Genomic DNA, 10,571 nt, shown 5'->3' with positions numbered 1-10,571 from the left:
TTGTTTATTGTCAGGACGATTAGTGTTCCGTAAATTACTTGTTAGTGGTAAAATCTTGACCGTGAACCGTAAAACGTTTCTGGAATAATGACTTGTCTTTCCTCAAGGTGGAAACATCTGTCAATTTTTTTGGCATATATATATATTTTTTTGCATAGTACCAAAAGAAAATCCGCTTTTCATTTTTGGTAATGTTTAGCAGCATGAGCTCATTAACTGGGGAGCCTCCCCTTTCCTGATTAGAGCTTTTTATAGAACGCCTCCCTTGGGAAATGCAGCATGCCCACTGTTGTAAAAGACAATCAAAACAAAGCTATCTCAGCGTCAAGGGAGTTGAGGTACGTTTCGCGGGAAAACCTGTCCCTAAAAATAAATTTACTCGGGAAAGGGTTCACTCAAGAAATAATTAGTGGAGATAGAGGCTGCGTCGATGCGCTCCTGTAAGCATCTAACTTGAGCCATGCGCGGAAATTCTCTTTCCTTGCGTTTGCATTTGAATTTGCTTTTGCATTTGCGTCGTATGTGTGAACTGAAGCTTTACAGAACGAAATTTTTCGAAATGAGCATACTCAGAACGGAAAACTCTAAGCTGTAGGTCACTAATACTACGACATCTACTATCCAACTTTCTTCTCCTTAAAATATGTTAAATATGTTTTCCGTGTACCTATTACAAGTACCCCATTAAAAACGGGAACACTGTGCTCGTTCAAGAGAAAAGAGCCATTCCATGACAGATTAAGCTTGGCGTCAATGAAAATCCTCCATTTTATCGATGTGCGCGAGCTAATGCGCTTGCCAATGACGCAAGAAGTTAGACGCAGTAGGGTTGCGCAGTGCAAAACAGGGATTCACTTTAACGTCGTTTTTGGGACCAGAACGGCAACGAAATGTACCACAGTGTAAAAAGCACGGGCGAAGCGGGAACAGCCATTCACCGAGAAAGGCGATCCTGAAATCCATAATAAAGCTTTCGATTCTGAAAATGATCGGTGCAAGAAACTAGACCAAAGAATTCGAAGCATTTTTGAGCCTATTCGAATCGACCAATCAGTGCAACACGACCGTTGGTTGGGTTTGTAACTGCCAAGGGTCGCGTTGCACTGTTCGGTCCATTCGAATAGACTCAAATGCTTAATTCGAATTCCTTTGGTACTGGTTTCTTGCACCTATCATGTTCAGGAAGCTTTATTATGGATTTCAGGATCGCCTTTTTCGGTAAATTTTCGAAAGATGAAGCTCAAATTCGGCGAAGGCTTGGGACATCCCTAGTTGATCGGATGCTGGTGTTTTTAAGGTGACAATTTCACTGGTCTGGCGTCACTTCCAGCTTGAACAAGACGAGGACACCGGCCGGCGGCTTGCTTCTTGACTCGCTAACCGCGGTGGAGAAAAGTCTCACATGGTGACGCTTAAAACAGGTCGGAACGACCTAAAAAACATAAAACAGGACTAAGTTTACACTTTGTTTGATCTTTCATTGAATTCTTTGCTTTCAAACTTTATTGCCGAGCAAATCGCAACCGCCGTAATATTCTTCTTTATTGATCCTTTTACAGATACACCAACAGAGGGTGATCTGCCTGTAGTTTATATTTTAAAACCTCTTAAAGGAAACCTCCACTCCAACTAATGAATAATTTTAAACCTAACAAAATAATGTTTGCAATCAAATTTGCACGACAATTTTCTCCGAAAAAGTGATTGGGTAAAAAAAAAAATGAACTTTAGAATCCCGACTTGAACAATTTTGTTTTTTTCGGTTGCCCTTATTGTTCTCACAGAAAGAGCTTTTGTTTTGAAACAATAGGACAACCACGACACGTCACAATTATTCAAGATGGCGGCGCACGGGAAATTTGAAAATCAACTCAAGAGTTTTTTTAAATTCATTTGTTTTAGATACAAATGCTTCATTGGAAAAAGTTTTGAAATTTTGATTGTAAACATTGTGTTCCGTGGTTTGAAGTTATTTTCTTGTTTTAGTGGAGGTTCCCCTTAATTTTGTTGTGGTGACTGTCGGTCAGTGGCCTAAAACAATCTCAATAGACACACATTACAATTTATGCTGCAATGTGCAATTATTGGTGAACGAACAAAAGGAGCTAATGAGAGATCATTTGTTTTCGTCCACCATCATGGTGGCCATGACGTAACGTGAAGGTTTGCATCTGACGCCAGAGCGGCCATGTTGGTGAAAGAAAAATGCAGTAAAATTTACTCTATTATTAGAGCGGTTTTCAATTAAGTGTCGAAAGTAATTAGCGAATTGCTTTGGTTTTGCATTACTTCACTCAGTGATTGGTTCAAAGTTTTCGCGCCACGTTTTCAACGAATCAGAAGAGAAACCAAAACCAATGGTGGCTCACGCGTGCACATTTTCCCGCGCTTTGTGTCGGCTACGTGTTATTACTTCGAGTTTTGATTGGTTTACTGGATTGTCTCCGTCGTTTTTGATTGGCCAAAGTAATTACTTTGGTTTTGGTTTTACGACACTCATTTGAAAACCGCTCAATACAAAACTTATACCAACATAGCCGTCTCATGACCTGGATGCAAACCAAGAATATCATCAGCGGTGTAATTGGCAAAGAATTCCTTTAACGGGTAGTAAACACTGCAAGTCAATAAAAGGCTGTTTAGAGTTTCGCAGGTACCCGGTGTATCTTGCGACCAAGAAATCAGTCAAATTGAAAGAAAGCTTGGCTTCAAGGAGAGCGTGCTCCATGACAAGGCTTCTTGTTAGCTATCAATCCCGGACAGCCCGGCAAGAGATAATAGTGATGTGCCTTAAAACGATCATCAATGTAATAACTTCACAAATGGATGGTGTTTTATTATGATGAGAAAGATTTGTCGCGTGGTTGGTAGGGTATTGCGTCGCCGATTATTGCTTTTTGCTTTGTTTTTAATTCCTGTTGTCATGCTTCGACAAGTCTTGTTACACAGATCCCTCTTTGAGATATTTTCTGTCTTTAATATTGGTCTTAAAAAACCAAAAGCGAGAAATACAGTTTTACCCAGTCCATTTACAGCCAATGCTGATTTCGGAAAGGACTGGGAAAGATCACTTTTCATGAGACAAAGGCATATGATCAGACCTACGAACAAGTATGCAAGTTTTGACGTCACTACCACCCGCAACATGCTTAATGCGAAAACTGATAATTTCGTGGGAAATTCGATAGAAAGCAAAGGCGTGAACGTTCATGTATGGAGAGGGTTATGTTGTTCCAAAGTTAACAGTTTAAGACAATACCCTCTTTTTCCCGCATTGCCAAAGGAGAGCTCATTCCGTCACACAATAAACTCTGGACCCTTGGGAACATGGTACGGACAACGAATAATTGGCTACATTCATCCACAGCGCACTGGAGAGTATGTGTTTTACTTAGATGCGCATGTTTCCGCTGAGTTCTGGCTCAGCAGGGGACAAAACATCAATGATGTTGAGATTGTGGCAAAGGTCGCAAAGGAAAGTGGAAAGAATGCCTTTACGTCGCTCATTGGTCAAACGTCCAGAAAGCTGTATTTGAAAAAGGATCGGAAATATTTCTTTGATGTGCTTCACGTGATGAATGGTGGACTGATGCGTCGTGATCACGTGAACATAACGTGGAAAATTCCCGGAAGTGATAACTTTACGGAACTTAACGAAGTGTTTCTATCGCCTGTTTTAAATGTGAGTAAGCCTTCGTATTTAATCCACTCGCTTTTGAAAGCTCGCAGTGTTTTGGACACAGTAGTCAATGATGCTGACGCTGGGGAGGATGACGAGGAATATGAAATTAATGAAACTCCTGAAAGAAAGAACAGACTTTCAGAAGAATTCTTATCCTACTTTGGAGAGGACTTTGACGTGAAAAGTGAATACAACAGCAATTATTTGGCGCATCTTTTGGATACATCAGAAAAGCTTCTGTCTTCTCTTCAAGGTTGTCCCTCTGAACCCACCAATGATACCGTGAAACCGATGAAGCGATTTGAGGGAGTCTGGAAAACGCATTTTAGCTCTGTGTTCCCGGATGACGGAACTAAAGAGTTGGCGTGCATCGGTAACAAGCGAAGAGAGGATTGCAAAGGAAATGATGTTCTCAAGGAGCAAGAGGTTCTCACCATTTTGCAGGCGCTTACGAAGAATATTAATGAGGGATATCCAGGGTAGAAATTTAAAGCTTTCTTTATCTAAAGCAACCCCTTTTTAGTGTAGCTTTATAATGCGAGTTACCTCAAGTAGCCCAAATACATAAATGCGATTGCTCTCTATATATATTTAACTTTACTGTATACCCTGAATCAACGTCTACCTAGACAATACTTGCATCTGCAGATGGCTCGGTCGGTTGGTAGGGTATCCGATCGTACTTTCGTAGGGGAGATCCCGGGTTCAAAACCCCGGTCGGACCAACTCTCGGGGTCTTAAAAATAACTAAGGATAAAGTGATGCTTTTGTCATTTCTTTTGGAAATAGTTAGACTTTCAAGTCTTCTCGGATAAGGACGATAAACCGTAGACTCCGTCTCACAGCCCTTCGTGTTAATTGTGGGACGTTAAAGAATCTCATACACTATTCGCCAAGAGTAGGGAGAAGACCGCGGGTGTTGGTGGTCTATCTCTCAGAGAATTGTACACCGCTATGAGATGGGTATGTGATATGTCACTTTGATTTCAGAAAATATGCCTTTAAATCTATCATCCACGTCGAGAAGAGCCATGATGCTAAACAAGGAAATCGATATTTGGTTGAGCTCGTGTTCCGAGATAAAGTTCGGAACAAACTTGTGAGACTGTCAGACTTTATTCACACATTAAGTACCAGCTCACTCCTTTGTAAACCAACAACAATCTCATGGAAAAGAAACGTAACCATTAATGTTGTTTTAACGGTGAAAAATCAAGGAGAATGGTTGCAACACTTTATAAACGAAATGTCCAGGATATGTGCAGAGACAAATGATCAAAATGTGAACATTATCATAGTGGATTACGGCAACAAGGATCTGGACATTGACAAAGCTTTGAAAGGGTAGGCAAATTTCCACTTGACTTACATGGAGTCTCGTATCTGTTGGGTAATTGATTTGAGACAGTGAAGTCGCAATGACGTCGAAATTATTGCCTTACGAGTCTGTTTTTCGTCTTCTGACTTCATTCCCACTTTGTTGTCTCCTTCCATTTTAAAATTTTGTCATCCATAAATTTTTTGACAGAAGTCTTCTGAAAAGCTACAGGATTCTTAGACGTTCAGGTGCATTTCACAAGACCGAAGCTATCCAATCAGCTGTGAGAACCATTTTTGATCCACATAGTATTATTCTGTTGTTCGACCTGCATCTTCTTACGCCGAAAAATCTGTTCCAAGCTGTAAGAAAGGTAAATTAAGGGTATTGTTAACAATGGCCTATTTTAAAATTTGCCAAATGAAAATTTTAGTCGCAAGAAACTTGAAGCTACCGCCTGATTTATTAATTATTGACAACATTGCATTATATCGGATATCATAACTTGGGGTAGATGAAAGTGGCATGAAGGAGGTACTTTATGGCCTGCAAGGCTTGCGATAATAATAAAGAGATTTAACATACGGCAAACAGAAAACGACAGGCCACTTCATGTCAAAAGAGCTTGAAAATTCTCTTCTTCCAACTAACCTCGTTTTCGGCCGAGAGTTAGGTCCCTTTTGCGCAGACACCACGCACTTCTAATTTCCTTGAACGGGTATAGGATGCAGCTCCATTGCGTTTAGGATTAGTATCCATTGTTTTCGTTGTATATTTTTTATGTCCATTATTTTCTGAACCAACCACAAGAGCTCTTGCAACACCCTCGTCTGACACAAAATAGGATTCTCAGCGACTCTCTCGCAGATACTAACATCCCTGTAGCTGCACAGGTTAATCATTTTACTTCGATTTTATCCGATCCGTAACAATGATTCCTTTGTATATCGGAGGAATTTGTTTGTGCTTGGAAAGAATCCTACGCAGCCTTTAAGTTGTGAACAAGGTAGAGCCAGGATCTCTAGTAGATTTATTTATAGAACGCCTTCCTTGAGAGATTCAGCACGCCCACTGTTGTAAAAGGCAATCAAAACAAAGCTATTTAAGCCTCAAGGGAAATATGATAATTTTTGCGGGAAAAACCTGTTCCTCAAAATAAATTTACTCGGGAAAGGGTTGACTCAAGGAATAATTAGTGAAGATAGAGGTTTCCCTTGACCATAGTTAATAGAGAGGACTGGTTTTGAAGCTGGGCAAACATCAAAGGAGCAAACAAAGATGCCAAGATGTAGGTTGGAAAGTCCACCACCGTGCACAATCTTTTGTTTTGCCCTCATACACTATGCATGAATTACGTAACCAACACGTTTCTATTGGTTAGTTCCCCAGTCAAGGCCAAAAAAGAGGACAAAAACCTACAACAAAGAAATCTGTCGGGTTTCATAACCATTCCCCTCTATTAACTATGCCTTGACAAGCTCCTGGTAGAGCCCAATATTTAGCTAATACTAATCAGTTCGCTCTTTCTGTTGCCTTTGTTGCCATGAACAGCACACTTTAGAAGGAAGAAGGACGTTCAATCCAGTCCTCTTCAGATTAACCTTTTGTGGGAGACCAAGGACAAAAAACAACACAAGCGAGAGGCTTCTGGGAAACCTTTGGCTTTGGAATATTTAGTAAGGCGCTTAATTCATTCCCAGGCTTCAACTGTTATAACTTTTGTAGTGTAACTTACCCCGATACGTGAAAGGAAAATCGCTTTCTTCTTGAAATTGTGTTTTAATTAAAAAATGATAAAGACATTGCCTGCAAATATTTCATTTACGTTCAAATCGGTTGAAAATACAATCCAAAAACTCATCTTCTCCATAATTAATGCAGTTTTGTCTTGTCGATCGTTTTAATTTGCTTGCAGGTATATTCAAGTCAGACTGGGACAAATTTGGAGGAATGAACGTTGAGGCCTTTCAGCACAAGTGGGGCGGGGAGGACTGGGACTTGATTGACAGGGTCCTGTCGGTCGGCTTGGAGGTTGAAAGATTGCGCATGCCCGGATTTTATCACTTTTACCATTCAAAGAAGGGCATGTGGGACGACAGTTCCTAGGGACCTTATGAGAAATAAGTCCTTTCTGGCATATTTTGTGTCAGAAACGCTCCGAAAGAGATGGTCTTCTCATTTTTTTATTCAATATACTATTTCTTTCAGAAACATTTCGGAAAAAACATTTTTTTCGAAACGAACTAGTTTAATTCCATTTATTCCACTGCTACAATTGTTTCAAATTGGTTGTTATTAGGGGATTATGATCCTACCGTAGAGATAAGAAAAACCCTGCTGGTTGTTTAGAATAAAATGAAAAATAAGTGGGCGTTCAATATGCTAATTCACGCTTTTTAAGAGTTCCAATGCAATTCAACGCTTTACCAAATAAATAAAATTCATGGATGTATCATGTTTCAACGCTTCAGTTAATTTAGCGACATCAAATGACATATTTCTCATTTCCCGGATAAGTATCACTGATAGCAACACAACGTTCGTGCCCGGCGGTCGATCTACCAAACTTTGGTAAGTATATGATATTCAGTTAAGGTTAATGCATGAAAACAATCCTAGAAATAAATACAGGAATAATTTGACGTATAGACTACGTTTTTTCTATGCCATCTACGGCATTATGATTTTTATGTTATTACACATCAAATGTGTTTGAGTTTTCTTTTTTTTGTTAAATTTTGGAGGATAGTTCACTCACGAATCACATCCTAGTATTTTCCCGGGCTCTTTAACATTTAATTTAAACGAAAATATCAGTTTAATATTAAAACAGAAGGAAAATATTGTTTTTATCTACCGCCCTCTTGATACTAAGTTAGTGCCACCGGGTAAAGACAAATACTTGCCTCATTTACGAATCAGCATTCCTACTGAAAGAAGATAACTGAATCTCAGTCTGGTTCGAACACTACGTTCTTTCTTTAATTAACAGTAAGCACGTTATTTCTGACCTCATTAAGACATACAATACAAGACATGGAAAGTGTAGTAACAGTTCTTACAGAGAGGGGCCAACGAAAATTTTCCTTGTGTCAGTCACAAGCACAATAAATGCACATTTCATTAACTATCAGTGATTCACCTTTGAGTGGTTGGAATATTCGTGACTGCGACCATTAATATTTTAGTTTATTTGCTCTGATTATCATGAACCATCCCTTGTCAGCTTATGGTATATTTTTTTAATTATTTTATTTATTTATTTATGTTATTAGCAAAATAGAAGAAGGAAAGGTAATTAAAAGAAAACAGAAGTTCATTTCCCGTGTTATGAACATCTTATGGTATGTAAGATTATTTGGGTTGAAAAAGGAGCGTTTTAATTTAGGGTCCTCGGTAGTGATTTCCCTATCTCATAAGGGAGAAATGTTAAGTGCACCATTTAAAGTTAATGACAACAAAATAGATAGATTTTCTTTCTCGTAGACAGTGTTATTCTTGCAATACGATGGTTATCGATCAGCAAACAGGAGCAGCTTTTTGTGTCCTTTCCCAACACCCCTATGTACTCATTACTGCATCACAAATGGTTCTCATTACATCACTGGTACTGTATTAACTATATAACTATAACTATAACTATAACTATAACTATATAACTATAAAACTATAACTCTATACACTATATAAAATCTCTTTAAAATCTTTCTGTTTTTCTGAACCATATTTTGTTATCGGATACCCTCTTGGTTTGAGTTACCATGACAACACAATTTTGGGAGCAGTTTAAACTTATGTTGTCAAAATAATTTATTCGGCTTTTCCTTGAAATATGAAAAAATATGATTTGTCAATGCTATGGTTTGATTGAAAAAGTCAAGTTGCTGTAAAGTGTTCACACAAAACATCAACGAGTCGATCGATCCCTTGAGATTATTATTTTGAATGAAACAGATAAGGACGTCTCTGATTGGATGAGAATCAGGTATTGAGAACGCTTAACAACTGAACCAAATCTAGCTTGGGCAACACTACTCTACATTGTTTGTCTGTGTTTATCGAGCCATTAGCTGTATTATTGGAGGCAAATATTTACCCCTCACTAATAAACAAGCGCACATTTTTCGGGGGAAGACAACTCTGAAAGGAAGAACCCAATCGCTTTCTCCAAGAATCGAGATTACGAACGTTGTAATACAATGCTTTATTGCCGTTACTCGGCGGAGAGAATGTTATTAAAGCTTAAACATCATTCACAACTTGGCATAGAATCTCAAGTGTTTCCTGCCAATAGCACACGTGCGACGATTATTAAAAGCTCTATTTCATAACAAAAAAAGTTTTCAATGTATTCAGAAAACTACGCTTTAAAATTTGTTGATCCTTTGTCTGTTTATGTTAAGAGTCGTGGATGTTAGACCAGGCGTAATGGATAAACAACTTTTGTCAAAACAATTGTCAGTCATTACGAGTTCATAGTTTATGCATAGTGGGTCTCTGGAATCCACTTAGAAACCTTCACTGATCTGAAGGAAGCGTGGTTTGAATCGCGTCATTGGTAAACGAGAGAGTATCCTGAGCGCTTTTCAGAGGAAAGAAACGACTTTCGTTGTTTGATCCAATGATGGATTTGTATGGTCAAAAGTAAGTATAACATGTTTTCGTTATATTTATGCAATAGGTACTTTGCCTTTTTGGTAATAATAACTAGCGGACAGAATACTGCCCTGTATGATGCAATGAACATTTGAGCAAAAAAGTGCATTTAACAGTCTGACAGCGACTTCAAAAAGGCTCCTTTGTCTCTGCTTTAGCCGTCAAGTTTGGACATTGAGAGCGAGAAATTTGACACTTAAAGATCCAAGTTCCCCATGGAAATGAAGTAAACAAGAAGTTTGACACGCTTTTCACTGACCATTGGAAAAATAATTATCATATTGCATGTCTATAAATTTATGAAAAGGGCTGAGAGGATTTCGTGATTCACCAGCAGGCGAGTGATTTGGCTCTTACGGACGAAATGCTAGTTGAAATAACTTTAAGCGCCATTTTACACGAGCAATTTTTCCTTGACAAGTCCACTTGTCAACGAAAATTTGCCGACTGTACACACTAGCAAGTTTTCCTTGACAAGTTTTCCTTGACAAGTTTTCCTTGGTAGTGTAAATGAAAAATATGACAAGTTTTCCTTGTCACATTTTCCTTGTTGTCCATCTACACGAGCAAATTTCAGACTTGACAATTTTTCCTTGTCAAGGAAAAGCTAGCATGCCAGATTTCCTTGACAAGGAAAGTTTGTCCACTATTCCCCATCTACAAGAGCAATTTTTCCTTGTCAAGGAAACTTGTCAAGGAAAAATTGCTCGTGTAAATGGGGCTTTAGTCACCTTATAGGCAACTAGTTGTTGTTAAAAAGTGTTAATCGATTTTACAGATCCTAGTAAATTGCTGTAGCAACAGCATCGATGCAAATCATCCAGAATCAGCGGGAGGGAGAATTAAGTCAAATGCAAATTCTTTCTCGAGATCGATAATATCGTAAAAAAAGTTATAGGTGTTGCAAAACGAAGC

At 38.7% G+C, this 10,571-nt stretch overlaps 1 pseudogene; it reads left to right on the top strand.

The window, feature by feature from the left end:
• Positions 1-2,923: 2,923 nt before the first annotated feature.
• On the top strand, positions 2,924-7,106 carry LOC138013835 (beta-1,4-N-acetylgalactosaminyltransferase 3-like; annotated as a pseudogene).
• Positions 7,107-10,571: the final 3,465 nt, after the last annotated feature.

Source organism: Montipora capricornis, chromosome 8, assembly GCF_036669925.1.
Source record: "Montipora capricornis isolate CH-2021 chromosome 8, ASM3666992v2, whole genome shotgun sequence".
NCBI classification, from domain to species: domain Eukaryota; kingdom Metazoa; phylum Cnidaria; class Anthozoa; order Scleractinia; family Acroporidae; genus Montipora; species Montipora capricornis.
The sequence above is the reverse complement of the archived record's forward strand: the minus strand, read 5'-3'. Positions and strand labels throughout refer to the sequence as shown.